This window comes from Prinia subflava, chromosome 4 (assembly GCF_021018805.1).
Source record: "Prinia subflava isolate CZ2003 ecotype Zambia chromosome 4, Cam_Psub_1.2, whole genome shotgun sequence".
Lineage (NCBI taxonomy): Eukaryota > Metazoa > Chordata > Aves > Passeriformes > Cisticolidae > Prinia > Prinia subflava.
The window spans coordinates 14261364-14287307 of record NC_086250.1 but is presented as its reverse complement, the minus strand read 5'-3'; the positions used below and the strand labels follow the sequence as shown (position 1 = coordinate 14287307).

Below are 25944 nucleotides of genomic sequence, written 5' to 3'. Positions count from 1 at the left end.
AGGCAGCAATGCATTTCATTTCAGCTTCAGTGAAATGGTGCTTGAATGCCATCTCCTGCTAAAGCAGTTTAGGAAAAGAATAAAGCAACCTGATCACTGGAAATTACTGTTTAATGGAGATCAGTTACTCATCTGGCACTAAGCTGAAATATCAAATCCAGTGGACTATCTGTGGTTATGTTTGCCAGAAGAATCCTCATGCATTATACCTATTCCTTACACACCAACTAGATCTGTGGAATCAATTTATGCATAATTCCAAATACCATTTATAGGAGAGAAAAAATATGAGTTTATACAAAGAATCAAACACTTGTTGCTTTTACTTAGCTTATAGGCTGGAAGAAGTTATCCATTCAGCACCCAGCTACATAGAACTAGACGTGGGAATGGCACCAGGAAGGGAAGTCATAAACTGCTACCTTCTTTGATCACAGCAGAATCCCTCAAGGAATTACAGCTTTTTTATATTTATATTTCAGTCCTATCTTTCTGGTCCAAAGTAATTTTTACAGCTCTTGAGGCATAGATGTGACCTTCCTCAGAAGTCCTGGGTGGTGGCCAGAGACACTCCTGAAGCTGCCCCTGCAATGCTGAGGGGATATCCCCCTGCCCATCTCCCTACAGACACACTGACAGCCCTGACAGAGCTGCCTCCACCAGTGAGCCCTCGGGTGGAAGCACTGCCAATACACAGCTCAGCTGCACCTGAGCAGTCTGTGTCCTGCAGCTTCCCAGCATTACTGCATTGCATGTACTAGAACCTGATGGCAGCGGCCAAAATAATCTCACGGCTTCAGCTGCAACGATTCAGAAGAGGACAATAATCATCTCAGAGATATCTCCCTTTGTAAGCCAAGCACACACATCCCCCACAAAGTAAAATGACAGGCTGTTTGTGTAAAGTGCATTTTTGTGATACCGCTCCCACAGTGCTGCTGCTATTTATAGCATCTCCTAATCTTACCACTGTCCCAAGGCAATAAAGGTCAATTGAGCCAGTGGAGACAATCCAGGTCAGCCATATGCTAAATAAATCTTTTCATTGTCCTGAAAATGTACAGTGCAATATATATCCACAGTAAAGGAGCTTGGAAGCCTCGCTGCTCACAGTGCATGTCTGGAAAAATAAGAGTGAACTGAAGCAGAATCTCTTAAATCCCTTCTCCTGTGGGCAGCATGAACAACTCAGAACATTAACATCAACCTCTCATCATCCAATACCTTCTTTGCACTAAATGTGGGAAAGACTTTGACATTAAGGAGTTTTTTCCAAAAATATTTTGCATTTGACAAAAAAAGAAAAGCAAGAAGCCCAAGGAAAATTCTTTTCTTTTACCATCTGGCAATGTATCAGGACGGAGCAATCTAGCCAGAAAGATTTTATGCCAAATATATAAGTACAACATAAGCTACACATCCCAATAACTGGATTAAGACCTTAGAGAAATAAGCTACAAGAAACTAAAAAATGTTTTTAACTATATTTTTCAATAAAACTTCCCAATATTTGGCAGTGTCCTTCCATGCTGTTTTCAGTATCAATGCAGTTATTCGGGCTTCCTAAACACAAGAGCACATTCTTGTGTCTCTTTGTGGTTCACAACGTGTTAGTTTATTTGGGTGGAAACAGGGCAGTATCACTTTTTCCACTCTGCATCACTGACAGGGGGAAAGCAAACCTACTTAGGCCTGTCCTCACAACAGAGGAAGGTAAATATGTGTAATGAGTGGTTGCAGACACCTCAGCACCAAGCCCCGGATACTATTTCAAGTCAGAATTAGAGATGTGCAAGCCTCCCACAGGAGAACCTGAGACTTGGCCCACATTTCTTCAAGAGCAAGCCGAGGCTGATGAGCCTTTTTGGGGGAGACCTGGCACAGTTTTGTGCCAACAGCCTGCCCTTTCTCTGCATGCCAAGTTGGATTTACAGCTTTGTCTGGAAGGCACGCAAAACACAGGCATGACAATAACGCCTTTTTTTTCTTTTTTTGTTTCCTTTTTTTTTTCCCAGTCTGTTTAAACATAAAAAACTTAAAATTATCTCAGGAATTGCAATTTTGCATGAGCAAGCCAGAAGTGACCCTTAGGCCCAGGAACAAGCTAAAAACGTCTGCTTTTGCACAGTTTCTTACCAGAAATTTTCTTTCAGAGCAAAGACAGACAAAGTGTCAAAACACACTCTATGCACTGCAGAAACCTTTCTCATTAAAAAGGAGGCCAAGCTAAAGAGCAAACACATGTCCCTCTAATAAATGTAAGACAGACAAGAGAGGGGAAAATGGGGGGAAAGGGAAGGTAGCACGAATCTGATAACAGAGCAGATGCTGAGTATCCAGGTGATCATATCTCATATTACTTTGACAAACTACACCACCTGGCACTTTTCCAACGGCAAGGTAACACGATTGGCTTTTAGTTATCTTTCCCAGAAATTTCATCTCCACTGAGCTGAGTGCATGAATGAAAACACAGGCTTGACAGTCAGTGTTTCCCATAGAAGTAATCACTGTTCCACCTGATAAGAGAGAGACAGAAAAAGTGAATCTATGGTTGCATCATATATTCTACTCTTCGGACTATGAAGAACACAACTTTGTTAAAATGGGCACATCCAGCCCAGTTGCTGATGTAGCAACCAACAGCTAGGAAATATTTAATCATAAATAAGAAGCTATATTTCAATAATTACTTTTTCACATCCAGTAATCAGTTATTTGTAGTAGATATTATTGACTTAGCTAACACACCAATATTGAGAACAGGCATGGGTACACATAAATGCCTATGCCATTGAATATACAACAAAAATATCTGATACTAATTCCATAGTTGATACCACTATGGTAATTCTTTAACAGAATAGTCATCTTTCTTGAAAACCAAAAGCAAATAGATATTCAAGACATTCAAGTACACTAACTGACTTTTTTTATTTTTTTAAAAGCATTACATTTGCATTTTGCTGAAAAAGTCAGGCAAGACTCAACCTACTTATTAGATCAAAGGATACATATTTGATCAGGGGAGATTTGAGCTTATATCCCAGCCTTTGGTTTTATTGAGCTTTTTCCTCCACTGAAAGTATATAAATATCCTCCAATGAGTACTTTAGACTCAATGGTTTTTCATGAACCTTCAAAGACCACAACAATTAGTCAATAGTATGCAACCTATTTAAGTACTAGGAAAAAATCTCTTTGGAATAGAAAGAGTAAGTTACTGTTGCAGGTGGTTAACAGCTTTGACTGTCAATTTATTTGTCACTGGTGTTGGAGTTGCTGCCTGTCCAAGGCTAGGTTTATCATCCTCCTTTGTTTATGAGCATTACCATTGGGGTAGGCTCTCAGCTGCAAGGTTGAGAGAATATAAAAATGCAGAGAGTCTGGCTTCCACAGATCCTATGGCTAGGACATCTGCCACGAAAAGATGTTTTTGGGAGTATTTTCTCAAAGTTTACCTAGATATTTACAGAGAATGGGACAATCATTTGTATAATGATATTTAAGTTACAGTAGCCCTTAATTTCTTTGAATATACAATGTGGATAAACCCTACACCTGCCAGCCCTCAGCTTTGCCAACTACAGCTTGAAAAGCCCTGTACAAGGCCAGACAGCACCTGTATTCTGTGTGAACAAATTACGTGTGCTGGAGTTTATTTGGAGGTGGTTTTCACTCCTGCAATTTGGTGCTTATGAATGTTATGAAGAAAATGTACTGGCTAATCTCTGACATTATTTAAGTTTTCCCCATGCATCTCTGCTGATTGCATCAGGAACCCGAATCCCACTGTTCCCAGTTTGTCTTCTGGGCATGTATTGTTCTCCTTTTTAGCTGACCACTGGGCAGGTATTATTTCACTGTAACATTGATTCCCAGATCTTTTGCATTTGCTATGAAAGAAGCCAACTTCAGCCAAATCAAATAATCTGTCTGGTGCACCAACCCATTCCTGAGAGCAGCCAGTAGCAGGCATTTAGAGAAGCACTGGCACAAATCGGGTGAGCCTTCCCCTGACATACTCCAGTCACAGTTTCCAGTAATCAGTAGTTTAAAGACTTCCTGAGCTGAAGGCTGCTTCCAGACCTTTGCACTTAATAGCCTATAATGGCTTTTTACTCTAGGAATGTGTTGGTCCTTCCCTGAATCCATTTATAGTCTTAGTCTCCACAGCAGGCTATGTAATAAGGTCCACAATTTAATTATGACAAAGTAAAGTACTTCCTTCTGTCTGTTTTTAAAATTCTGCCTGATAATTCAATTGCTGTATGAAATTGTAAGTAACAGCGAGCAACCCCTTTCCTCTCTACACCTTCTGCAATTTTGTGAATCTATTGATATACCCCTTAAATCACCACAAGCCCAAGTGGAAGCACACTAGACTACTTAGACCTCTGCCTATCCTGAATCTGTTCTATCTTTATCAATGTTCTGTAGCTCAGTTACGGGTGTTTTTTGATGTACAATTGCCAGAACTAGAAAAACTATTCAGCATCTGGCTGCTCCAAAGTGGTGGTGTCATTGCACTTTCTGCACTGTTCTCTTTAATTACCCAAAGGTCTCTTTCTAAAGTGTTAAATGATAATATAAAGTCCAAACTTGATCACTTTTTAATCCTGCACGTGCATTATTTTGCCTTCACTGATCTCACATTTCAACTGCAACCTGCTTCAGTCATTCCGCATCACGAGATCTTTCTGAAAACTTCTGCAGTCAGACCATGCCCACCCTAACTGTGCAAAGGAACAAGAAGCTTTACCCACTTCCATTTTGCTTCCAGTGAGCAGCACTGCTCCCATCACAGATCTCCAGTGGTCCTCACCAGTAAACACACAGGTAAACCCTGAACACCACCCTATTTCTTGCTGCACCCAAACAGTTGTTTAACCATGAGGACACCATGCCTTTCACCCCTGGTTTCTGTACCAGAAGCTGTTTTTCTTCCCCCGTCAAAGCTTTCTGGAAGCCCACATGGGCTCCCTTGGCCAGGCCACCCCAGTTCATAGGTCTCATGCCTCTGTCAGTACCCTCTGCAAGATTCACTGGTCCTGGTATGGAGGAAGATGTGCTGGCTCTCCTCACGTTCAGCTGTGCATTTACTGATCCTGCATCTTAGCAGCAGCTTTACCAGTTTCTCTGGTTAAATCTTGCAGCACTCTGTGAACCCATGTGACCACCCCACTCCTTTAGGAGTGGAGCTCACTTAACAGAGGATTTATAAAGCCCTCTCAGCAGTTTCTTATTTGGATTCCACCAGAATACTTAGCAAAGTCAAACCTTAGCGATTAATTACTGGCCCTTTTGTCAATGTGGTCGTAAAGCTCCTGCATGAACCATCCCATTTTCCTCAGGTTCATCCACACAAGTAGAAGCTCAGCCTAGGACACTCTCAAGGACCTTCAACAGTGAACACTGATGCAAAAAATTCAATTAGCACTAAAAGAAGCAGACCTTTCAAAACTCCTCACGAAATGCTTTCCTAAGCATCTGTTACTCCCTGCTGCCCACGAAACCATTGTATGGAAAAGCCAAGATTTGGGTAATTTCCCAGCCAGTCGACATCCACATCACCAATACCCCAAACAAACCTTTCCTGCCTCTCTCTCCACCCCTCACCACACTGAGCTATCTGAAAAAAGGTGCATGGAAACCAGCACATATCCATGGAACGCTGCAGCTCCATGCAGCTCTGGGCAGCTTCTCTTTCAGCCTTCCTGTACCAGGAGCAGCTCATGTCCACTAGAGACTGACCTGAAGAGAGTGAAACAAACTTCCTCAATCATCCCAGGTACCTCAAACAGCAACCACAGAGCTGTAACACAGTGCATCAACTCCCTCGTAAGTTCTGGTAGAAACATTTGGATCTATCACATCAAACACTTTATTCAGCTTATATTGAGCAAGTGCAAGACCAAACAGAGCCAACAAGCCTTCTGACAAAAGGAATTACGAGGCAAAGCAAAAGGAGCAGATAAGAACTGCGGAAAGTTGGATCAGGTTAACAGAGGAAACGCCTCTACCACACAATGATATCTTTTCTGTGCCAACACTGCAGCTCACAGACACTTCTATGTCATGCACATGAAGGGATATTCTTTAAAAGGAAGCCTTTTGGTATTCTTGCCCCTCAAATTCTGGGTACAATAATGGCAGGTTACTTTTCCTATCCCAAAAGAATAAAATGGATTCATGAAACAGGTTGTGTGTTACAAGACACATTCACAAGTTATGGCATAAATATGTTTGCAGTTTCTTCACTGTAGACATGCAAACCATCACTGCCCTGCGGTTTTACTTGGAGCTTGATTTAGTGTCAAAACGGTGCAAGTCTAAATGCCAAAGATCTCTACTATAGATTTTTTCCTCTTCTCTGCTTCACTTGACCAGTAGGCATACACTGAGCACCAAATTTTACCTTTTGGAAAGCAATTTATGGTTTCAATTTGATCCTGAACAGTGCTAAATTATTCAATCCCTTAAATCTTATCTTCCATCAAGAGTTCATCTTCTCAGAAGCCAGAGAAAGCACACAGTTTTGTGTCAGCTCCTATCAAGGTGACCAATATATCTTGTCCTAGATCTGTAAGTCACTTCAGAATCTCTATTGCACTAAAATCAGGGTGACTTTGCTCCTGCATGCTGCCATTGGCCAGGCCTTGGATCCAGCTCATTCCCCTGGAAGCTCTGTAACAATCCTCATCTGCAATGTGGAAACTGAAAGTGGCTCAGATCCAAGACTTGGATAATTAATAAGATAATTACAAGAAAAAGTCAAAGTCATGTGGAATTCTCTCTGAGCTCCTACCAGAGCTCAGATTTTCATAGATCAATGGTTAGCATCCATTTCTTCCTTCTGCTCACTTTGGGGGTTTTTTGCCTTTACTCAATTTATTGTCTAGATTTCTTAGCAGACAGGATAAAACCTGAAGAAGACCTATGGTACAAGGCAACTGAATTTTAGGACCAATAGGATTTCTCCCAATATTTTGTTTAAAATTTCTGAAAAGATATGTACAAACAGGGTGATTTCTCTTGCCACAAAAAGTGTCAGGCCTTGGAGGACTCCTTGTACTAACAGAAAAGTCAGGGTTAAGTCATGAGGAGAAAAGGGAAAAAAAGTGATACAGTTGGTGATGCAATGATGCAATGGTCATGAAAAGATGAACAGTATTCTCTAGCCCTGCAGTTTACTGAGAAAGGGGCTGAAAAAGGAGCCTAGGAAAGCTGCGGATAGAAAAGACACAAAAGCTGTCTTGAACTGATTTATTTTGCTTTATTTTTACTTCAGTCAAAACCAATTTGTTTCAGAAAAGGGTTTAAATTTTTTCTAGTCTTTAGCTTTTAAAACTAGGAATATCAGATCTGGAAAAGACCTTTTAGGTCATGAAAACCAGTCAACTCTATTTCAAGCAAACTTATATGTTTGAATTCACAAAGTTAAAGACCCATTTAAATCTAGCGAGATTGTACCTTATCTCTTTTTCCTACTGAGAAGCTATGCTAGATCTCCACCCTTTTCATCACTAAAATCCCTTGGTTTTCTGTAATTTCCATCCAATATGCATGCCCCTGCACAATCTTCCATAAATTCACATTATTAGGATTTTCACATTTCATCCAAAGAGTTAAAGTTGAACTGACAACCAATGATTTTATATGATCCTTCTACAGAATAAAAAGCACCTCAAAGTTTTGATCCAGAAATCTTTAAACCTTTGGATCAAAATCCTTTGAGTGAGTTTATGTAGGGCAGAGATGTGCATAGGGAGTTAGAAGCTCACATTTCAAAGATTCTGGAATCAATCATGTGACTAAGATGATAAATTTAATCACTGTCTTTCCAAGCAAACAACAAGAAATGCTCTAGGGAACTCTGAGCATAAATGATTTCCAGCTGCATCACAGACTGGACATCAGCATTAGAGAAGATTGATAGGTTTTTACTATTTCAGAAAGCAAAAGAAGTCTGAATGGGAATTATTTCCATAACACATTTTCATACATTTCATCCAGACAAAAATCAAGGGATATGCAGCACCTGCATTCTGTAGTTCAAGTACAGACAAACAGTGGTGACAGCAAATTGGATGGACATGTCCATGGTATGAGTGTCACTTTTTTTTTTTTAATAATATTCCAAAATAAAAAAGAGTGCAGGTATTCTATGCTATCACTCTGCTAACCAGATAAAAAAATTAAGCTATTTTTTCAGGGTATTTCTTGATGCATCAATCAATATTCATTTGATCCAGAAGATAAGGAGAAGGAAAACAAAACAAAACAGGAATGAAGGGAGGAATTTAGAGCAACATTTCAACATTAGTCTTGGAAATGTTTTCTTGCCACTCAGATTCTAGCACATGCTTTCTAACATAACTTAATTTAAGGTAATTTCTATATCAGATGAGGATCCTTCATTGGCATAAGTTATTTACACAAGCTGAAATGTCAGTATGACTCAAGGACTATATAGCCTCACATAATCTATATAATGAACTACTATGTTTTTCTTCTTTTCTACAAATCCAATGTGTGCCTTGCAGGTTTGCACTGTAAGTTTCAGACAGTTGTTTCAAATATGGGTTATTTGGAACCTTTCCATGCCCCTGAATCATTAAGTGTTCTTTTCTTTTCTTTCTTTGTGTACTATCTTTTCCTTGAAAATTGAGACACCAAAAATTGTGATTGTCCGTTTCCACATTTTCCCCCATTATAAGCTTTCATTTAGCATGGAGGAGGTCTCAGAGGGGTTAAAAATAAAAATCTCCCATTTCTGAGTATCCAAACAAAAATGGAAAAGGTAATGGAGATTCATACTGACTAGACAAAAGAAAAATAATTCCACAGTTTATAGACTGTGGATTTAAGGAAAAAAAGAACATTATAGGGGATGCCAAAACAAGTTTATTACCAAGTATTGATATAAGAATTAAATTTTCTTCCTTCCAGACATATAAATACCAAGGACTCAATGAAAGACCCAGAATAAAAGCAAACGTTTAAACAATCCAAAACAATACATTTTTTTTTCTAACAAAAGATTTTGCAAGCACATAGGACAGAGAAATAACCTCTCTTCTGAAAATCAAGTCAGACTTTCACACTCTAAACAGAGTCTAGAGAGCAGTGCAGGGAAAGGAGTTCAGGGTTTTCCTGCATAATTAATTGGAAAAAAAAATTTTAAAAAGCAGGGGGAAAAGAAAAAGTCTATATTTACTTTTCATTAGAGTGACACTTGAGAAAGACAGATAAAAATATAAAACTACCATGCCAGATAAGACAAGCACACCCATACTCCAAGCACTCGCACCTTCATCTTCTCCATACCATTCCCAACTTTCTTCCTTTCCCCTGGCATGGTTTTTACGCACCCACCTCAAGCAAGCAGTTGTGTGTCCCCCACTTTCAATTCCCTCTGCTTGAGGCAAACTGAAAGAGCTCAGCAGAAGGTAGAGAAAGAGAATTTCCTGCAGTAAGTGAATGGCAGATGAAAACAGAAATCATCAGTTCCCCGGTAATTCTGTGTAGAAACCTATCCCTGCAGGACCCCATCTAAAACTCAGATTCTAATCAAAAGGTTTTGATTACTTTTAACAAGTTTTAGGATGAAAGAACAGAGGGTTAGGGATAAAATTTCATCCAAAAAAAAATTAAACCAGGAATGAAGGATGTGTGTAGAAAATACAATAAATCACCACCTTCCCCTCTCCTCATCAGCAAAACTGTATGGCAATAGAGCAATGAGGAAAAACTGAACCTCCTGACAAGATTCCCCCTCTCCCTTCAGTCCATAGAAAGCAGAATACTTAAGAAACAGCTCAAAACTAAGTTCCAAAACTGGAAGAGAATCTGACTCAAGCCTGGCTCTGAGGTGTTAACCTCAGAAAACCCAGTGTGTTTATGAAAAATGAATTCAACTCACAGAATCACAGAATATGTGAGTTGGAAGGGACCCATCAGGATCAAGTCCAGCTCCTGGCCCTGCACAGGACACCCCAAGAATCATCCCATGTGCCTGAGAGCATTGTCCAAATGCTTCTTAAACTCTGTCAGGCTCGGTGCTGCTACCACTGCCGTGGGGAGCCTGTTCCAGTGTCTGACCACCCCCTGGATGAAGAACCTTTCCCTGATATCCAACCTAAACACGCCCTGATGCAGCTTCAGGCCATTCCCTTGGTCCTGTCCCTGGTCACCACAGAGCAGAGATCAGTGCCTGTCCCTCCTCTTCCCCTCATGAGGAAGCTGTAACTGCAGCGAGGTCTCCCCTCAGTCTCCTCCAGGCTGAGCACACCAAGAGACCTCAGCTGCTGCTCACACAGCTTCTCCTCAATGCCCTTCACCATCCTCATGGGCCTCCTCTGGACACTCTCTAATAGTTTATCACTAATAGTCTAATAGCAATAATCTTTCTCACACTGTGGCACCCAGAACTGCCCCCAGCACTGGAGGTGAGGCTGCCCCAGGTCAGAGCAGAGCAGGACAATCCCCTCCCTTGCCTGGCTGTGATGCTGTGCCTGATGTGTCCCAGGACAGGGATGTCCCTCCTGGCTGCCAGGGCACTGCTGACTCGTGTTCAATTTGCCATCAACCAGGGCCCTTTCCATGGCATTGTTTTCCAGCCTCCTGTTCCCCAGTCTGTCTGTACATTCAGGGTTACCCTGTCCCAGGTGCAGAATCCAGCAGAATCCACCCTTTCCCTTGCTGAAGTTCATGTGATCATGGGTGATTGCCCAGTCCCCTCATCTGTCAAGGTCTCTCTGCAGGGCCTTCCTGCCTTCAAAGGAGTCAGCAGCTCCTCCCAGTTTTGTATGCTCTGCAAAATTGCTCAGTATCTCTTCCAGTCCTGCGTCCAAGTCGTGAATGAAGAGGTTGAAGAGCACAGGGCTGAGGATGGAACCCTGCAGAGCCTCACTGGTGACAGGTCCCCAGTCTGATGTCACCTCAGTCACAGTAACCCCTGGTGCCTGACCCGTGAGCCAGTGCTCACCCATTCCATGGTGTTTATCCAGCTGTTTGGCTCTGAGTACACCATGAATTATCTACCAAAAATACTTATGATTGAAGCTTGTTCTTGGTAATCAGCTTTGGAGTTACACATAACTTCTTGGTTTTTTAAATCAAACTTTTTCAGCAAACTTTAACATTTCTGCCTGGAGGAGAAATCACACCAGGTTTCACATCAGATTAAGACAACAACATCGCCTGTGTCACGCATTGTTACAAATGTCACCAGAATCACAAGGAGGGCCTTCTCCCTTCAACATGCAGCAGACGCTGAACTGTGCTGCAGGGAGAGGCCGAGGCACTCTCAGTCAGGAGAGAGATGATTGCATTCCCTCCCAACCCCAGGGGACAGCTGTCACAGCCTGGAGCCCAGGTCTCAGTCTCGGAATAGGGAAGCTTTCAGGGAGATATTGAGGTAGAAAGGTGCAGGCAGTGCATCAACTAACACAGTGATCTTCCTGGCTGAGATCAAAGTGGAGGTCTTCAGCTTTCGTTAGCAGCTCTGTTGATCTAGTTAAACAAATGGTATAACTGGAGTTTGGGCTGTGTTTCTTTTCTTTTGGCAACAATTTAAGAAATGTTCATTTTTCTCATAACCTGCCCTTTTCTTTTTTCATCTAAATTCTGTTAAATTATACATATGTGGTTCTGCTTCTTCCCTTTTGACTCATCAGTTGTATACAAGCAGGCTAAAATAACCTCCACAATACAAAACACTGTCAAATGCATATAACAAGTAAACAGCAGGGAGGAAAGAGATTTCTTTTTCTTCTAATTTCTTTTTGGCTGCAGTAGCACTGGGTACTGCTTCTCTTGTGCCTATATAGCTTCAGAATAGTGAATTGCTAGTGCTCCTTCAGGGTTGGATAAGCCCTCAGAAAGAATGACCTGAAAGCCTACCTTAGCTTGAAAGAATTATGGGCATTAACCTTATGACAGGACATGCCCTGTTACTTGGACATTAATTTGAAAGAGATTTTGAGTGTAAAACAGGAGTTTGTAATGCCACACTCATAACTCTTGTGTTGGTGTATTGTTTAGCCACTGGGGTCAAAATACTTTGAAGTGTTTTGAAGTTAAATCACTGATAAGACCATAAAAGAAAGAAAATATTACCTGTTCAGGCACTGGTTTTATTATGAAAGAATGAGACCAGAATCTGAGCCTCTTTTCTATCATTGAGCATTAAGATGTGAAGATAAGTGACAGGAGATTAAAATCCTTTACCAGCAAATGACCAGAGCAAAAGGTATCAACTGTGCAACCATCCCACCCACTTTTACCCTGGATAACACTGAGAAGGCAGGTCAGCCACCAGGGTCAATCCAACTCCACCATCCTATTTTCTTGGGGTTTTTCAAGAAGGAAGCCATGGATCCAAGTGTCTTAGCCCTCTCGCACAGGATAAAACTACATGTCCTTTAAGATGTGGCCTCTGTGGGAATGCTGAGTCATTTTACATTGGCACATGACTAAATAGTCATTAAATCATGCTGGTTTCAGGTAGAATTAAATCTGGATTTAAAACCAGCTAGAGGGAACTGCTCATCATGCCTTGAACTGGCACTGTCTGCAGATACAGCACTATTAAAAGAAAGAAAATCCAGCTCTGGTGAATTAAAACTAAGTAGCACTTTCCTTGTTTCATTACATCAGCCCCACCAAGCACAGTAAGGCACAGAAATGCAGTGATTTATTTTTCACCCCATATATTTTACTGCTGCATCACCTGTTCAAAAAGACACACACACAGAAACCATTTCTTTAGACAACAACCATCTGTTGGATGAAATCACACCTTGACCCCAAAATGCCATTGTTCTGTCAAACAGGAGCAAAAATATCCCAGCTGCCTTCTGCCCCTGGCAGATACAGAAGCAGCCAGGCCAGGTTACCCTTTGGAAGCTCACTGAACACATATGAGATGAAACCTGGCCTTTTCTTAGCATGGAAATCCAAACTACCTTAGATCATGTGATCTGATGGGATCACAATGTAGATGTGAAAAACACCCCAGTGCAGGTTACTTACGGTTATTCACCATGCCACTTTCCCAGCACCCAAAAATGGACTGAATCACTGGGTGTTATTCTGATTTTGGTTCTACATCTGCTTTAGAGGGAGGAATAAATTCTCTCTTGAAACTCCATTCTGTATATCCCTTCAATAAAGCCTTCAACAAAATATTAATGGGCAGTGAAGTGAAAGAAGAAATATTTTGGGTAGGATGTTACTGAAATGGTATCATTACCCTCTTTCTAGAGATATTCCTTAGCAGGAAGGACAGCAGAGCTTGGCCAAACCAACCCCAGCTTGCTTGGGGACCTGGCCCACAGCACATGAGTCACTGAGGAGGAGGACATGAAGGAATTACACACTCCCACCCCTGTGTGCTACTGCATCAACCTGCTCCAGCTTCATTCTTCCAGCTGCCTTCACCAGAGCAGAAGGACAGAACGCACATAGTTAAGAAAAGAGAACATGAATAAAAGGCACATAGCAAAAGACAGAGAAATCCTGGGATTTTAAGGGGAGTAGGACCAATTTCTGCTCAACCTAGAATTAAAATGTACTTTTCAGGACTGATTTTTGTTGCTCTAAAAGTGAACATGATCATTCCATGCTGATGGTAGGACAGAGTTGACATCCTGACATTCACATGAGCAACAGGGAAGAGAAGGACAATACTCTGCTCCCAAGTCCTGCAAAAAGTCCCTAACTGGTGGAGTCAGTGTGACCACAAACCCCATCTTTGCTAGCTGCCCTAGCAGAAGATTATTTTGACAACTCCACAGGTGATGCTTCTTCCCTACAGCCACATTCAGGCTTTCAAGCCATGAAGTGATACTGAAAGGTTATGAAAAGTTCCTGCTGAGAAAAATCCACCAGGGAGGCAATTGCAGCTACTCAGTAAGATCCTTCCAGATACAGGCAGGTTACCTCTCTTAAAACAAATACTGCACTAAAGCTTTTGCACAGATAAAGTTCTGGGCAACAAAAAAGAAAGAAAAATAAATCTCTTCTGTGGAAAAGTAAAATGGAAATTAAAAAAATATGTGAAGTACTCTTGATATTCTTTTGTCCCATATTTTCTTCAGTATATTAATTCAATAATGCCTGTTCCTTGAGCTGAGTAGGGGTGGCCACTTCTGAACACGTAGAGACCAATAGCTGCTTTGCTGGGATCAAGAACCCTCATCCCCAACTGGCAAATATGGTGTAATTCCAACTCCAGTGAAGTAATACCACTTTGGATCACTTGAGACATTATCCACAAATTAGTTCTCAACAGACTAGCAGTATTATATTAAATCAATTATTTATAAGTAATACCAAGCAAGATTTGAGCACAGAAAAAATCAGGCATTGTCAGAAAAAATTAAAAATAACAAAAAAAACCCTCCAATTCCCATTGCTGTTGGGAGGCACAGAAGCAGATAAGTTCTTTGTGTGGTGGGGGCTGATAAAACATTACAACCCACACCAAATGTTTCAACTTAAATTTTTAGGCTATTTAATTCTTACTAGTCTAAATAAGAGTGTGAAAATTACTTTCCCTTAATAACATCTTACTGCAACTGAGGCCAAGTCTGTGCTCCTTAGACTACAACAACCTGAAAAAAAACTGCTGGCATGAGACACAGTGCTCTGAAGCTGCTCCTTCACACTGGCATGAAAATCAAACTTCCCAATTAGCAACACTCTAAGAAAAACCAAGTAACAGTAAATTGTGTATAATAATAAAAATTGCAAAATCTACAGCACAGTGAATACCAGCTCAGATTCTTATAGGTCATCCAGAGCGTCCACTTATTTTGGTATTTTTATTGCTTTGTTTTTTAAGACATCTGATTGCAAAAGGCAATACTGAAACCACAGCCCATCCATAATGCAGAAAAGTCTGAATTTGCAGAGAAACTGATGCAGTAATTTTCTGTTATAAAAGGGTCATGATTCAAATGCCAATGACATTGCTTCAACTCTGTTGAAAATGCACTGCTAATTAAAGTGTACAAGGGATGAGGATGGATACCTGCACAGTCAATTTGAGTGACTGCTCATTTTGGGTAGGCTTTTAAAACAACATTGCTGGTAGCAGCAACACTGCAAGCCTAATTTTCTTGACAAGTCAGGATTCAGCTTTCCAAACCTGAGAGATTCTGCATTAACTGATGAAGACTGTAATTCCATCTGGGGGAACACAATAAATTTGAGCTTTGTTCTTGTGGTCTAGCATGTCACCAGAAACCTTTGCTGGAGTTACAGAAGTACTACATGCAGACAAGAGTGCATTACCTCATCAATAAAATGTTTCAGGAGCTTTTACAGAAGCAGCAGCAGAAAAACAAAAAGCAATTTGAACTTGAGAGAAGCTATTTGTTCTGTCTTATGAGTTAATTTGTAAAGCCAAAATATATCATCAACTAAAATAACAGTTTGTTTGTAACTTCATTTTAAGCTTATAAGCAAAAAAAAAAAAAAAAATTTAAAAAAAAAAAAAGTCTTTGCAGCACTATAAATTGTAACACTCCATTTCTGTAGAGTGGTTCATATTGCAGGTTTTGAAATAGGTTATAAAACATGGAGCAAGCCAGCCTTTTGTAGATATAAACCAAGATACATCTTCCTCAGATACATTTTTTCCCACAGAGCTCTGTATCTCAGCTTTGGTCAGAGCAGCTAATATTTTCAACAGATGCTGAGGATTGAATTTTCTTCTTTTAAAACAAATAAAAGGCATTTGCCATCATATCTCATCCGAATGACTGCGCCCTAAATTTAGAGCAGTATTTTAATCTTCTAATCTGTACAAGACCTTGCTCTGAGATCATGTTCACTTTCGTGTGTCCATCATCACTGGCTTGAAATTCAGATGAGGAGGGAAAGCACTAACAATTGTTTAGTGAGAATTATTGCTTTGGAAAAGGGAGGAGACTTATTCAACACGTGCACATCATCTGTCTCACTAACGTTCCAGTCTTCAAAAAGCCCCCTGAAAATTAATTTACAGTTGAATTTATCACACCTAATTGTACAGCTCACCAACCTCATCTTTCCCCTTAATTTCATCTGACAGGGAGACACTCTGAAGAAATTGAGGCCACAGTCTATACAGAAGGAACCACACTAACTAGAAACTTGCAGTCAAAGTAGGTTGCCCAGAAGTAAGGATTCACTTTCAGGTGCCCTCAGCCTTTCCCTGCAATCCCCATTTTTAAGAATTTCTTCTGTTACACTGAAGACCAAGTGACGAGTCTGGTGCTGCTCCCCCAGAGGGAATATTCCCCCCAGACACCTACACACCCTCTATCTTCTCATAATTTTTAAGAGCTGGCTGGTGCTGAAGTAAATGCAAATACACTTGACACCTCTAGTTCAGCTCCATATGTGATGTCCTACATTTAGGGAGCTCAAAGTGAAATTATGTTACCTCCCTTCACCAGTAAGGTTCAAAAAGGCAAAACACAACTCTTCCAAGGTTGCAATAAAAAAGGAGGAATTAGATGGCAACAAAAATTAATGCCATTGCTGAATCCAAAGCCTCTCTGTGTTCTCATTTTACTACTTATGCATAAATATATCATCCAGGTATCTTGTCCCATTTTAAGTTTGATTATCTGCACTGCTCCTTTGGCACTCTGTCAAGACACACATATATGTAGCTGTCATTATTCCAAGCAGGTTTTAACATTTACAATTGCAGAGTTTTCTGAAGGTTATCAGAAAAGAACAAAGTTCAGATGCAGAATAAACTGGAACAGTTTCTATTCAACTGGTGAAAGAAAGAGAACCTTTTTAGAATCTGAACAGGGATTTGATTCATGTGCGGAAAAAAATTGATGATTTGTAAGATGAAGCAACAGGATGTATAATGTTAAAAATCTTTGGCTGAACCAGGTTTCATCTAATACATTATCTCTAACATCAGCATTGACTGGACTGGTATTTTATCCCTCAGCTTCAGCAACTGTGTTAAAGACTGTAATTTCCCATGCCAGTGGTTAAGCCTTTTTAAACATATTCTCTACTTTGCCTTTTGCATATTCCATCTTTCCAGGCACTGTTCATGGCATCAAGTACCTTCTAAAGTATTTTATTAGTCTTTACAATAATATATTGCAAAGAGCTTATAATAGAACAAAGATCAAGGTGGAGAATTCACAGGATTTGAATTCTATTCAAATAGTCATGACAATATCATGCATCTCATACTAAATAGGAAACAATATGTACTCACATTAAAAGACAAAATATCTGCACAGTTACTGGTTTCCTTTGACACTATACAGTGCAAAAAAATTAAGTCATTTAGACATAAATAAACCTCGCATCAGGAAATCCATGGGCATAATAATAAATTTGAAAGAAAATTTTAGATTGCTTTGTTCATCTAGAGCTGAGGAAGAACTGAAATTCCCCATATCTGTTAAGTAGTTTATATTTTCTAGATATAACTTTCAGGTGAGGAAAGCCCCATAGCTTCCCTTAGGAATCTAAACCACAGGCTACCAGACCTCTGGGGCAAAGTCCTGGCTGCAGTAAATTAGTCTAGTTCCACTGGCTTCAGGCTAACTAGGTTGACTTCTTACCAGCTGATGTATTTTTTACAGCAGTACAGAGCAGAATGAAATTAAATGTCATTTTTATAATTACCCCCTCATTTAACTCAATCTCTCTTAAAAGACTCCAGAACTGCAGGCTTCTTTGTTTTAAATGCTTAAACATGAGGTGAAAATGCTACCCAATAAATAAAGGACCTTTAAATCTCCAAAGGCATTTCCCCATGTTTCCATGGAAATGGGACTTCACTCTTTAACCAAGATGACATTAATGATCATATGCCTGAAGTCACACAAAAGAGGGAGAGGGGACAGGAATTGCCAGCTACTGCAGAGTGTGTGGATCTGGAGCACAGCCTCCCCAGGCAGGGGTAGGACTTGACACCCTCCCTGCAATGCAAAGCTTCAGCAGAGGCAGCTCTCACAGCGTTAGAACAGAGAGGGTTGCTGCTTTATTTTTCATTTGGCTCAGTAACCATGTTTGCTAACTATAGAAGTAAAACAAATAAATCAATGTCATCATCATCTGAGGGAGGAAGAGGAGGAGTAGGAGAAAGAAAGGGCAGCTTTAATAAAAGCAACACTCTAACTGTGTTGCCGTGCTCCAGCCCCCTCGCCATGTGCCTGTATCTGGGTTTTATCGAGCCCTGCCACCCGTGGCTGTGTGCTGAGGACTGGAAAGGATCGCTGTGGGATGCTGTGTTGGAGGCTCTCACCATTACAGCATGGGCTGACAGCAAACACCACAGCTCTGCTGAGCTGGAATGTGTGCCATCAACGACAGGCCCTGCTGTGACGAGCTGCTGCTCCAACGGAGGGTGGAAAAAAGGCAGAGGTGAGAAATGACTCGTCCAGGTCCCATCTTTTCCACGGCCAGGACAAGGGCAGCCAGGTTTCCTCAAGGTACTCATTGCAACCCTCACCACTGGAGAGCACTGGCTCTGTGCTGTGCTGAGGACACTTTCAGCCTGGCAGATCTGAACCACACATGACTTGAGCCGTATCTGTTCCTTCATTCATTTGTGCCAAAGTGTCCTGACTCTCCATTTGTCCTAATTGCAATACCATAGGTTTTTTTGCTAGGAACTGGAGCTTTGAAAAGGATTCCATGGAGAATGTGCCAGATCAGCTTGCACAGGGCCCACCCAAAGGCCAAAGACACAGCACACAACACAGGTGCTGAAGTGCCAAGGAAAATCCCCCATACTCTGACCAAAGAAGCTCCAGCCCACCTTGAGATCCATGCATAGAGCAAATAAAGGACAGATCACATACAGACATGTACATTTGGCAAAGAAAATATCAGCTACATTACTATTTTTTGGGACATCAAAAAAGGAGACCAAACCCCACTATTTTCTGACTACTTCTATGTCATTGTTTCTACTTTGGATTCTGCTTTTCTATGCTACTCAGAACTTGAATCTCCTGAGGTGTTGCTGGGACCAGCCCATTGGGAACTGCTGCTGAACTTTGATTTTTAAAACAGAATTAATAATAATAAAGAGAAATTAACTTTGGATCTGCAGGAAGGCTTGCCAAACAGAAGTCACATTGTGGAAATGAAAATCAGGCCTGATTTATTAATATGCTCTTCTAGGCATGCAAAGCCTTAGAGGGACTGCATACAGGGAAAAAAATATTCCCTTCTCTATCCCAAATTTTGATCGACAAAAGAAAGTGGCTCTTTGTTATTCTAGAAAGCAGAGCAGCCTGTGATCCTTTGCACCATGACAACCACGAAGCCAAATGCTGAAGGTCAACAGATCCATGTGGAATATTTTTTCCCCATATGTTCTGTACGAAGGTGTATGCCCCACCTCACACTAGCTCAGAGCACCAGAAGGTCAAAGGAATGACAAAGCTGATCCTCTTGTGCAGATGAAAATAAAAGATTAGCAAACTTTCAAGAGTTTTTAGGTTTGTTTGGGTGTGAATTTCTCACAAGATTGAATCAGAAACAGAAAAAATATATAAAAAAACAAAACAAAACAAAAATTTAAAAAAAATCTTAAAAAAATTAAATTTAAAAAAAAAAACACCAGAATTTCCCTATTTCCCAATGCTGCAGTGATTTTACACATTATTCTGGAAACAACTGTGATTTTTCAAAACCACATATTTACAGTAATTTGTGTAAAAAGATGGAACTCAAAGAACAGGAATTACTTTCAGAGCAATATGCATTATATATGCACACAGTACTACCTGAAACTAGAGGTTCTAGTGAAAAACTGAAATTTGGGTGACTCATTTTACAACTTTTGCATTTCCCTTCTTTTTATTTCAAATATGGTCAAGTCAAAAACTTCCACAGAGGTCTGGTCACCACTCTGATTGTGGATTGACCACCGTGCAAGTGGGTCAGCCTGAAGTCCAGTCATAATGACAGTAAATTAATTATATGGGATTGAATTACGACTCTCAAGAAATTCTGATGAGGTGGAGTGCCTAATGCAGACAGAAAGAACAGTTGGTTGCTTTGTTTTGGTGTAGGTTTTACTAATCAAATACAGCAGCGCTTTGCCAGCTCGGACTCCAAAACTCAGCTTTCCATAAAGACCAGGACTAGAAATAACTCCATGTTTTGGGTAAACTCAGTGAACGTACGAAATGTAAACACTAAACACAATCTGTGATATTGACTACAGCAAATGTATGAATCATTGTGATGCAGCTACATGTCAATATATTTTATACTGGGATTGCCTTTGAAGCTAATATACTGGTAAATCAATTCAAATGTAACCAGCTGAGTATAAAAACAATCAACTTATTTGGCTTTTGCTGCAATGAGTATTCCAGCATCCTCTGACATTCATTGATTTTTCTAATGGTACCACCAAGGTAGAGAAAGAATAGTTTGGCTATTAGAAATTTAAAAAGAAACAAGATTACTCTGGTGCCTTGTTCAGCTTCCTACAAAAACTCAAGAGCACTGAAGGAAATCTGAGCTGATCTTTCAGACTCTTACCTGAAGCTGGGAGCCCCACACATTCTTTTCTATATCTATTACTGTTTATTGGCAACAGAATGCTGTGCTAACCTACCAACTAAAAGAAAGCTGAAGGCTGGTATTTGCATCCTCTCAAAGCACTACTTAAAGGGAAAAAGTGGAGAAATTTCACTGAAACAGACAAGACCAAGAGTAATATGAAAAGAGATGGAGTGTGGGTGTAAAAACAACTTTACCTCCTCTATTGTTTAGTTTTTCTCTCCTCTGTGGTTCTCTAAGCCTTATATTTACAAGAGGCTTGGTGGTTTATTCTGGTACAGGATAGCTCCAGAAAGGATTGTAAAATCACATATAGGTTAAAAAAAAAAAAAAAAAAAAAAAAAAAAAAAAAAAAAAAAAAAAAAAAACACCACCATATCAATTGATTTTTTAAAGCCAGGTAAGAGGAGGAAAAAACTTGGACTGGGATTTGAAATGGGACACTGGGAATGAGGAGAATAATGGGGATGATGAAATCAGAAACACTTGGTAAGGCTGTTGGCCCAAAGCAAATCCTCAATGTTCTTGCATTCCCATGGTTTGTAAATGGGGTCAGGAGCACATCCAGGACCAGACAGGACTACTGCAAAGAGTGTTCATGAAACACTTATGCTGTCATGAAGATGAGCAGAAAACAACACAAAATCATGAAGGCATCCCTAATTCCTCCCTCATTGTGCAGCCTGAATAATGTCATGAGGAGCAACAAGAAGAAAACAAAATATTGAATAGCTTCTCTTTGAAACAAAAGCAGGCACCCCATGCACAGAGGGATGCAGGAATTCTGTGGGAAAAGCAGTGTGCAACTCTGTAATTCAAGACTGAATCACAAGGCATACGTGCAAGAGGGTGGGAAAATCCACATCCTGGCTTTTCCTAACTTTTGCATGTTTGATTTTGCAGTCACAGGAGCACTCTTTTTCCATATATGATGAACACATGTCCAGTACATAAGTCAACACTCCAGGCTGTAATTCAGCATTGTTCTCCCCAAACTGAAGGACTGCCCTGTACTTATCCACTTCCTTGAAGCCACGAGCCACCACCTGGCACCCCCACATCACAGCAAGGATGGGACTCACCCTGCAGTTCTGCAGCTGGGGAGGGTGCCCAAACCCAAACCAGTTATCCTGCACAAATACCCTGAAATGGAGCTCAGGTCCATTTCTACAAGTGAAGGATTGACAAGGCAGGTCATAAACCCATCAGAACTGTGGACTGAGCACAAATAGCCTTTGAAAGAAAAATGCAGCTAACACTAAGATCATCACTCATGAGCAACTTGTGGCAACTCAGAAGGGAATCCAGAGGAAAAGTCCACCACTAAGGGAGTATATTTCAGTAGCAACCTGCCAAGCATTGCTGCAGCATCAGTTCAGGGGTGGAGGAAGAATAAAGGCAAAATCTGAACAGGGCCTCTTTTAAAAGGACGTTTAAAAGCTCTTTTAAAAGGACTTAAACTAGCTGCATCAACTAACTCTTAAGAGAACACAATCCCTCCAGTGAAGTAAAGTTCCCCACCTTCTCCTCGTAACTCCTGCCTGCCAATGAAACACATGACAATGAATAATTGGACTCCAATAATCTGAAGTTTGCCATTTGAAGCATTACATGAGTAGTTCAGAAGCTGCTGATGTGTGTTGTTTCCTCCTCCTGCAGAGATAAGCTTTTGTGTTAAATTATTCCACTGCAAAGCCAACAGCTCGAGGATTCCAGGGGCTGACTCTATTGTATTCACCTCCGGAAGGAAGAAAGGAGGAAGGTCACATTTTACAGTTGGATTATCTATATAAAAAGTTCTAATTCTTCCAGTAGTTTGTTATGAAGCATTATTTAAAACAAGTGAACAATTAACTTAGTATATTGCAAGTTTTATTATTTTCACCTCCTCTGCCTATGAACCAAATGCAGGCAAGTAGGGAGGAATAGAAAGAAAAAATCAAGAAATGGAAAGCCATCCTTAGGCAGAGCTGTATTTCTATTCCCAGTCCCAGCTTCTCATCTCTCTGAGCAGTCTTCCTCAGGTAGCATGTCTGATCCCCATCTCTCTTGTTGCAAAAGCTAATCAAGCCTCCACAGAATAACAGTAAATACAAGCAACAGATTAAGAAATGACAAAATACTTTCAGAAATAATGTCTCCACACTGAAAGACAATTTTGTCTGATATTATCTTAAGGAACATAAAGCTCCTTTTGCCACAGGAGCTATCAATTCACATTGGGACACCAGTTCCAGTGCTGCAGTTTGGCTGGGTCTCCCTAGGAACATGCCTCTGTTGTTGGTCCAAGTAGACTGCTTCAGAGCAAACACAAATGAGCAGCAACAGTGGATCTGATTCTCTGGGACAGCTCTGTTACAGCTGGCAAAATCCCAGTGCAACTAGAAAATTCCCCTCTGAGTTCCATCCACTAGCTAATGTATGTCCTCATTGCTGAGATTTCCATTCCCTCAGCATTTATTCAGCCTGCTGTATTTAAGTGCTTTTGGGCAGAGTCCTCAGTTGTATTTATTTATCCAGCCACTGCCTGGCACTAACAGTTCATGCTCAGAGTTGGACTCAACATACGAGGGACCCTGGCAGTCACTGTCACAAAATCCTTTCCAGCAGTTTTGGTGAGGAAAATGTGGTTCTACCAAAGCAGAACTCTCGTGAACCTTTTAGTACATTTTAAAATAAAAGGCACTATTTGAAAAGAGGTGTACCTTACAACAGTTTTAAAAAATGCCTAATGACTTTAAAATGTATAAGATCTGTTGGAGTCCTAAATGGTTCCCTTGAGTCATTTCAGACAAAAGAAGTTCATTCCATACAGGTTCAGTCAGAGAAGGATTTTCTCACTGAAGAGGCCTGGGATGAAAAGAAAATCTTGATTTTCCACTTGGACACCAATGATTTTTAAAGCATACAAAGCTGTACCGAGTACAGATATCACATAAAAGGTAAAAAGTGTCTTTTCCCCCCCAAAAATAGGTTTCTCATTTTTAGTAGAAACACATATGGAAAATACAGTCTTTCCAGTTCCTTCAAACTAAAATTAAATGCTTTATAGACAGTGGAGTTTTTCTAGCATGTGATGCATTCTTCCATGTCAAGAAGGCATTATAAAGCATGATTTAGTTTAGGGCTCTATACCATTATTCCCTCCAAAACCATGAGCAACTTGAATAATACTCTTCATTTTATTACTTTACTCTCCTTGTTACCCACCACAGTTTAGACTCTGTATCCTCTTAAGTATACTTCCTGCACCAGTTTAAACCATTGTCTTATTCCCTTTCAAATCCCTTCTGGAGGCCTGCTTCTCCTGTATTGCTTATAAAAAAAATAGATAGGTAAGCATTTCCCTTTCTCTAATTTGCAAGAGTCAAAAGAGCGAAAAGAGGGAGCTGAAGCAGCGCTCGAAGAAGCAGAACTGAGCACTAACAAAAATAAATCAGACAATGCAATCTCTGGCAGTCATTGCTAACAAACCACAGTGCTTGTACCACCTATCATTCCCCCCCAGACCTTTCAAATTCGAAATAGTGATTGCACTTTCCACTTTTGCTGGTATAGACTTGGCAATAAATTGCTTTTGTGGGAAAATACTTTTTAAAAATAGCTAACCAAAAAGATTGGAAGCTAGGAGGAATGTTGCTTTTTTAAGTGCAGAGCTCTCTGTCAAAGCATCTATTTTCTCTCAGTTTGACGCATTACCTTATGATACATAATGTGCTTGGAGGCAGCTCTATGCACTGGGTACACCTCAGAAGTGTTCTCAAAATGAGCAGGCAGAAGGGCAGGTCCTTGTGTAAACTTACAGACTTTAAACAAAGAAAACAGGGTGCTCCATGTAATCAATCTGTCATGTGGTTTCCCCAGGTTGTTCATTTCAGGCAAATCAGAATATCCTTGTTACTTGTGCTAATGACTGGCAAATCCCACTCATCTGGCACCCTCACTGTGAAGAAAAGCAGTGAACTCCCTCAAACTTTATTTTTCTGCATCTTAGAAGAGAGTGGTATGTAACAGGACCTACAGCTTGTTCTTTTTCTTGTTCGTTTTCTTTTTCTTTTTGTTTTTCTTGACTAAGGTAGTTGGCAGAAAAACATCTCTCCAGACAGGTAAAGCAACAAGACCTTCATTCTCCAAGCCCTTGCTGCTGGAGCAGAAAGGTGAGATGTGCCAAAGAGATGGACAAGATACAGGAGAGAAGACAAAGGACACTGGATTCTCCTTTGGCTGATATTTACACCCACAAATGTGTCAAACCTGCTCTCCTGAGTGGGTGCCACCCACACCATTCCCCAGCTGCTCACAGATGAGGATGGAGACAGCTCTGACAGCCTCCACTGACCCAATGCTCCTGATTTCACCCAAGCGCTTCTCATACCTCTGGAGGTCTACATCAGACAGGAGTCACCAAGGGAAGGGGGATGTTCCAAGTCCAACAATCCAGCTCTGCACAGATGCTGGGAAACCACTTGTTCCAGTGTAGAAAAGTCAGCCTTGGACCTCACAGAGAGTGGAGACAGCAGTTTGCCCCCCAGCACATCAGTGCCAGAAAATGACATTTTCCATGGCCAAAGATAATTCTCAAAAGATCAGCCTAAGGGTGCAGAAGACCTAATTGAAATCAGTAAAAAATCAGAGACAATACAATCTGAGCCCATGCACCTTAATTTTGGTACTTTATACACAGCTAAGAATTAATTCCATTCTTCCAACACCTTGTTTTCTTCTCTCTCCCATGTTTCTTCTTGTAAGGTCTGTTTTGCCTACATTTTTGGATTTGAGGGTTGTTTTTCAGAAGGGTTTGGAGTTTTTGTTTTGATTGGTTGGTTTTCTCATGAGCAAAACAAAGCAATTTTTTCTTTCTAATTTTCAAGATGGTGAGATCTTCGCAATCAAAGATACACTAAGCTACCTGAAAAAAAAATCATTTCACTCAACATTTTTGTTTTCTTCATGGAAGCTGTATACAACTTGTGCTAGGACTGGGGGCACAAGTTTGGCCTCTACTTTAACCCCAGCACCAGCCAGTCAGAGAAGATGCTCAAACAGAAAAATAATGTTTAAAGGAAGGAAAAAACAAAAGTGCTTTTGAACTGGAAACTGTAGCAAAGAGGTGAGGTTTTAAAATAAGTATTTTTTTTCTTTAACCACATTACTCTTCCTTAATGTAAAAGCCAAACCTCAGAGGACTCATGGAGGGCACTGTGTACGCATATACAAGAACTAGAAAGTATTTTAATTGTTTTTCCTGGAAACTATGTGCCAGCTTCTGGAGAGAATCTCTTTTTGGCATGGATCTCTTGGATGTCACATGCTGAAGGACAAGTGGATATATACTGAGCTTGCTAAAATCAATGACACTGTCTTGCAAAAAATTTCACTACA

General features: G+C 40.5%; 1 protein-coding gene across 3 annotated transcripts in view; it reads right to left on the bottom strand.

Moving 5' to 3' along the window:
• DGKI (diacylglycerol kinase iota) overlaps positions 1 to 25944 on the bottom strand; it is a 199742-nt gene that overhangs the window by 123356 nt on the left and 50442 nt on the right. The window lies entirely within an intron of this gene.